A 6,232-nucleotide genomic window follows, 5' to 3' on the forward strand; every position below is an offset into this window, starting at 1 on the left:
TATTTTGACCGTGGAGAATTTTTTTCTGTTGCAAAAATAATTCATCATTTTTTTCTTCTTTCTTATTATTAATCTTTAATAATGTATTTTCTATAAGAAAGAGTTTAGTACAAATAACGTGGATATGAAGATATATTTTATTTCTATCGAATTGAATATGGTTTTGATGCATTTCTTAATTATCTTTTATAAATTGAATAATTTTCTGTGGACAATTTTATTCACTGCTTTTTAAAATATCAAACTTATTTCATATACTGAAAATTAAAATTATTGATAAGGTTAAAATTAAGGTAATGATATGAATTAAGATCAAGTTATATTTAAAATCTCTTTTCTGGTCAATTGAGAATCAATATTTTTAAGCATCAACTATAGAGAGAGAATCAATTGATCTCGATGTTTATTTTAGTGAGTCTAATTTTTCTTTCTTAAGTTAGTATAAAATTATGCTTAAAGCACCACATTTAACTAGCATGAATTCTTGTCATGTGAAATTGTAAATAAAATCATACATTTTCCATCACACACAAGAAGCCTTGAGTAAATAATTGATCCACTTGATCACTTTCGTCTTCATCTACCTGATTGCAAAGATGAACTTGAATTGAGAAATTAGAAAAGAAATTAATCATATGCCCATAAATTAGTTTATTAATATTTTTTAATTTTTATGATCTTTGCAAGTTATAATTATTTTTTATATATATTTTTAAATCATATTATTCATAAAATATCAAATTACATGAGTTTGGGCCCGAGCTTCACACGGATCTTATAAAACTATACTATATATAAGGGAGAACCTCTTATTTTGGTAGACCTCACATGACTATATTTTATCCTTAATTAAGTTTTAGTAAGCTTTTAAAATCTCATCCATTATAATAAATTTGAACAATTACATGGGCATTTAAAATGCTATACAAAAATGATAAATCATAAAGAAGTGATAGTGGCACTATAAAATATCTATTTATCTAATTATATTTAAAATTAATTCAAAATTTTATTGCCGTCTTTTATGTGGGATAATAGTAATTTAATTTAAAAAAATATTTTTTTTAATCCCCACAAGAAATTTGTGAAACTTTAATAAACTTGTAAGGACTCATTGAAGAAACATCTACAAAAAGTATTTTATTGAGTCTAAGAAGTATTTTATTGAGTCTGACTTTTAATTATTTAATTTATCATAAATCATACAATAGTTTGTAGCATCAAAATTTTTTATAGTAATAAAATATTGTATTATTTTTTAAACAATATGAATTAGCAATGTAAAGTTTAGTTGAGAAAAAATAATGAAATTAATTATACATAAGGCAAAAATCAATTTAGATCGTTAAAGACTTTCATTCAAACACTTTCAATAAAATAAAAAGGAGAAATTTTTCGTGTGTGCATTTGTTTGAAAATTAAAAGAAAGACTAAAATATATCATAAGAAAAATTATTATTTTTAACTTATAAGGCTTTTATTCCCTTTGTTTTAACTTATTTATTTGATTTTGACTTAACACAAAGTTATAGAAAAAGTAACGAATATTTTTTAATTTTATGGTCTTAAACTAAAAATATGTAGAAAGGATCAAAATATTTGTTGATCTTATTGTCTTAAACATGTCACGTAGACAGTTGAAATTAACCCAAGAAAGAAAAGAGACATTATTGGCCATTATTGGCTACGTTATAGGAGATACGCCATACCTGAGGACAATGGAAAGCTACATCTCGCAGGCATGGGGTTTTTCCCAAAAACATCAGGTACTACAGGATGATGAAGGTTATTTCATCTTTCGATTTGATTCTATGGAGGACTGTGAAAAGGTGAAGCAGGCTGGCTTGTATACTTTTCACAACAAGACTTTCGTACTTCATGACTAGCAGGTGAACTTCATTTTCAACCAAGATTGTATTACTACAATTCTGTTATGCGTAACTCTCCCAGGTCTTCCGGTGGGCTACTGGTCGACTGAAGCTCTCGGCAAAGTAGCGAGTGCAGTGGGACGACCATTATACACGGACCAATTCACTGCAAATATAAGTCGTATCTCCTATGCTAGAATCCTGGTTGAAGTGGATATTGTCACACCGCTCCCAGATACTATTGAATTAAACACTCCAGGGGGAAGCTTTACTAATATGTTGAGTATGACTGGCGACCTAAATTTTGCAGTGAATGCTTACAGCTTGGGCACACAACAGAAGATTGTTGGATGAAAGAAAACTCCACAACGGAGGGTGAATTCCAGGATGTGAAGAACAGGCGAAGAAGAAGGAACAAAAAGAAAAGACAACCCCCACCTATGAAGCAGGAATGGACAATGAAAGAAGCGCAAGTAAGGAAAGAAGATTCAGGAGAGACATAGGCTTCATCAGAGGTTCAACAGGGAAGGGACAATGAAATTATATGTAAACAAGGGATCACAATGGCTAGAAGCATAAAAGGAAAACAGACAACAACTAGTTCCAGCAACATAGTAAATAGATTTGCAATGCTAATGCAGGAAGGTACTAGTAATATTGAAAATTAGGAAATGCAACACAAATCTCCATGATACTATCAACGTGAAACATAAGAGGACTGAATCAGTCCTCAAAACAGAAAGAGTTAAAACTTTTTCTGCAGAAGAATAAAGTGAAAATAATGGGTGTGTTGGACACTAGAGTGAAAGAAAATAAAGCAAAAAAGGTAATAGCAAAAGTTGCAAGTGGTGGAATCATAGATGCAACTACCCTATCGCCTACAATGGCAGGGTGTGGATTTTCTGGAAGGCAAACATAAACTTGCAGGTGGAGCTCCTTCATGAACAATTTATACATTGTAAGGTCGAGCTCCATGCAAACCACTCCCAGTTTTACCAGACTATAATATATGCTAGGAATGAACATCAACATAGGGAAGTACTATGGTAAGACTTACTTCAGCTAGAACAAAATATTTAGAATCCCTGGCTGCTTAGTGGTGATTTCAACAATATTTTGACAACAGAAGATAGAATTGGCTCACCTGTGTTGCCTAGTGAAGTTGACAACTTCCAAGGGTGTCTCACTACCCTCTCTCTTACAATGCTCAAAGCTAAAGGATGTCATTTCACCTTCTGCAATAGGAAGGACCCCAGTAGTAGAGTATATTCTAAAATAGATTAGGCTTTCAGTAACTCTCACTGGGTATCTACTTATAGTCATGTAGAGGCAGAGTTTTTGAATCCTGAAATATCTGATCATTCTCCCATAGTTATCAGTATGTGCTCTCAGCCACCAACAGGTCCAAAACCTTTCAAATTATACATGATAGTGTTGAAACATCCCGACTTTAGAAGGATTTTAGAAGATACATGGAACACTCCATGTCAAGGTACTAAAATGTTCAACCTTTGGTATAAACTAAAGGCATTGCAGAATAGTTTAAGAAACTTAAACACCTATTTAGCTTCCTACAGTCAAAGAATCCAGCAGGCTATACAAGGTCTTGAGATTACACAAGGCATGCTTATTAGAAAGCCTCTATGTCCCAATTTAATTAAGCAAGAAATAATCTGGCTGAGTGAACTCAAGAAATAGAGTAAAGTTGAGTAGCTAGTTTACAGGTAGAAAGCTAGAGTCAATTGGATAGATGGGGGGATGCAAACAAAGTATTTCCATGCGCAGCTAAAGCTTCGGACAAGCAAGAGTGCCATTACTAGTATATATGATGAACAGGGAAATAAGTTAGAGGATCCAATGCAAGTTGAAGCTGAATTCACCAAATTTTTCTCAAACCTCATTAGCTCAGCAGCAACAGAACTACCCTGTCCAAATATTGAAGTTATCAGAAGTGGACCCTGCCTATCACATGATTAGAAATGCAAGCTAATCACTCTTATTACTGAGCAAGAAATCTATATAGCCATAAAAATCATGCCGCATAATAAATCCCCATGTATTGATGGCTATCCAGCTGAATTTTTTACACAAAATTGGCCCATGATAAAACAGGATGTAATTGATGCTGTAAAAGAATTTTTGGAATCTAGAAAACTTTTGAAAGCTTTCAGTCATACAGTTGTGACCTTAATCCCCAAAGTAACCAATCCATCTTATGTGAGGGATTATAGACCCATAGCTTACTGCACCACAGTCTACAAAATCCTCACTAAAATACTGAAAGGCAGAATCAAAGGTATTGCCCAGCATATTATAAACCCTTCTCAATCAGCTTTTGTGGAAGGTAGGAATATAGTAGACAATATCTTGTTCAGCTATGAAATCTTTAAGTGGTATACCAGGAAAGGATTATCACCTATATGTGTCATGAAAGTGGACCTTAGAAAGGCTTATGACTCAATTGAGTGGGGGGTTATGAAGGTGTTGCTAGCTAAATTAGGATTCCCAAGCAAATTCATAACATGGATCATAGAATGTGTGACATCTGTTTCCTATTCCCTTGTAATCAATGGTTGCTTGTCAAAGCCATTACAGGGAAAAAGGGCATAAAGCAAGGGGACCCTATGTCCCCTTACCTATTTGTCATTGCAATGGAATACCTCCATAGGGAATTCCAACTTGTGCAGCAACATAAAGAGTTCAAACATCATCCCAAATATAAAAAGATGGGTTTGGTTCATATCAGTTTTTGCGAATGATTTGCTAATGTTCAGCAGGGCTAAAGTAAAGTCAATTCACCTATTGCAAGAGGCATTTGCAAGATTCTCAGCAGCATCAGGCCTTCAGGCAAACCCAGAGAAAAGCTCCTTCTATATAGCAGGTGTGAAATCTCAGATAAAGCATGAACTTCTGCAGGTACTTGGATACAGGGAAAGAGAAATCCCATTCAAGTACCTGGGGGTCCCTCTCTCTTAAAAAAAAAACTCATAGTAAGCCAATGTCTACCCCTAAGATTACAGAGAGAATCAGATGTTGGTCTACCAAATTGTTATCATATGCAGGTAGACTAAAGTTGGTCAAGGCAGTTATTTTCAGCAAACAAACCTATTGGGCACAAATTTTTATTCTACCCAAGAAGATTTTAAAAATAATAGAAGCTATTAGTAGAACTTTCTTATGGACAGGTTCTACAGAGACATCTAGAAAGTCTCTAATATCTTGGGACAAATTGTGTATGCCTACAGCAGTAGGAGGATTAAATTTGCAAAATGTGAGATTGTGGAACAAGGCAGCAATATTAAAACTATTATGGGCAATTAGTAAGAGGAAGGACTGCCTCTAGGTTAAATGAATCCAAGAATATTACTTGAAGAGTGAGGCAGTAGAGACATGTAATATCCTAGCAAATGCAACATGGGTCATCCGAAAAATCATAGCATCAAGGGATTATATTAAGCAATGTCCAACTCTGCAGGGAGGTCTGAAGACTAGACTTCAAACTGTGGTAATTGAAGGCAAGCTGAGTATCAAGAAGTTGTACACAAGATGCTACCTCAGTACCAAAAGATATCATGGAAAAGCATAATTCTTCAATAACAACTTCACCCCCAACACAAATTTATCCTATGGCTGGCTATAAGGAGGAGACTAGGAACTGTAGATAGACTGCTAAAATTTGGCATTCATGTGCCTCAAAGTTGTATATATTGTGACTCAACCACAGAAACTTTAGACCATTTACTATTTGAATGCTTAGTAACCAAGAATCTATGGCAAAGATTACTGTAATGGCTGAAAATCCAAAGGACAATTAGATACTGGCAAGAGAAAGTATTGTGGGCAAACGTATGGGCAAAAAATAAGACAAAAAAAGAACCAATCATTAGCTGTGTATTTGGTATGATGGTTAATATTATCTAGAAATAAAATGAGTTTTCAAGCCAGACACTACAATGCAGATAAATTATGCAGGAAAATCGCACTATATATGCACACCACTGGCAGGGGAAATGCTCACTGGCAGAATCAACTTCAACAATTGAACTTTCCATAAGTACTGCTAGTGTCATGAAAAGAAACTGAATATGTAATAGTTAGAGTATAGCTGGTTTTTCTTTTTCGTATGTTTTAAGAGGCAAGAGGTCAGCTCTTTGCCTGGTTATGTAATGGACGCACTTTGGTATTAATGAAAATTTTTAATTACCAAAAAACAAAGAGACATTTTCTTAAAACTGACTAAACGACACTATATATATATATATATATATATATATATGAAAAGTGATAATAAAAGGATTTGGGGGTAATTTTGTCATTTTATAGTTTATCCCAAGGATCAATTATGTTGGAATTGTTATACCACC

The 6,232-nt window shown here is 33.8% G+C and overlaps 1 long non-coding RNA gene across 1 annotated transcript; it reads right to left on the reverse strand.

Annotated features, from left to right (window-relative positions):
- Window positions 1-417: 417 nt before the first annotated feature.
- LOC124898142 lies at window positions 418-6,019 on the reverse strand. The gene is made up of 3 exons (XR_007054927.1): window positions 4,668-6,019; window positions 1,710-3,793; window positions 418-584 (listed from the first exon to the last, which is right to left on the reverse strand). It is a non-coding gene; the product is annotated as an uncharacterized LOC124898142 (long non-coding RNA).
- Window positions 6,020-6,232: the final 213 nt, after the last annotated feature.

Source organism: Capsicum annuum, chromosome 4 (assembly GCF_002878395.1).
Source record: "Capsicum annuum cultivar UCD-10X-F1 chromosome 4, UCD10Xv1.1, whole genome shotgun sequence".
NCBI classification, from domain to species: domain Eukaryota; kingdom Viridiplantae; phylum Streptophyta; class Magnoliopsida; order Solanales; family Solanaceae; genus Capsicum; species Capsicum annuum.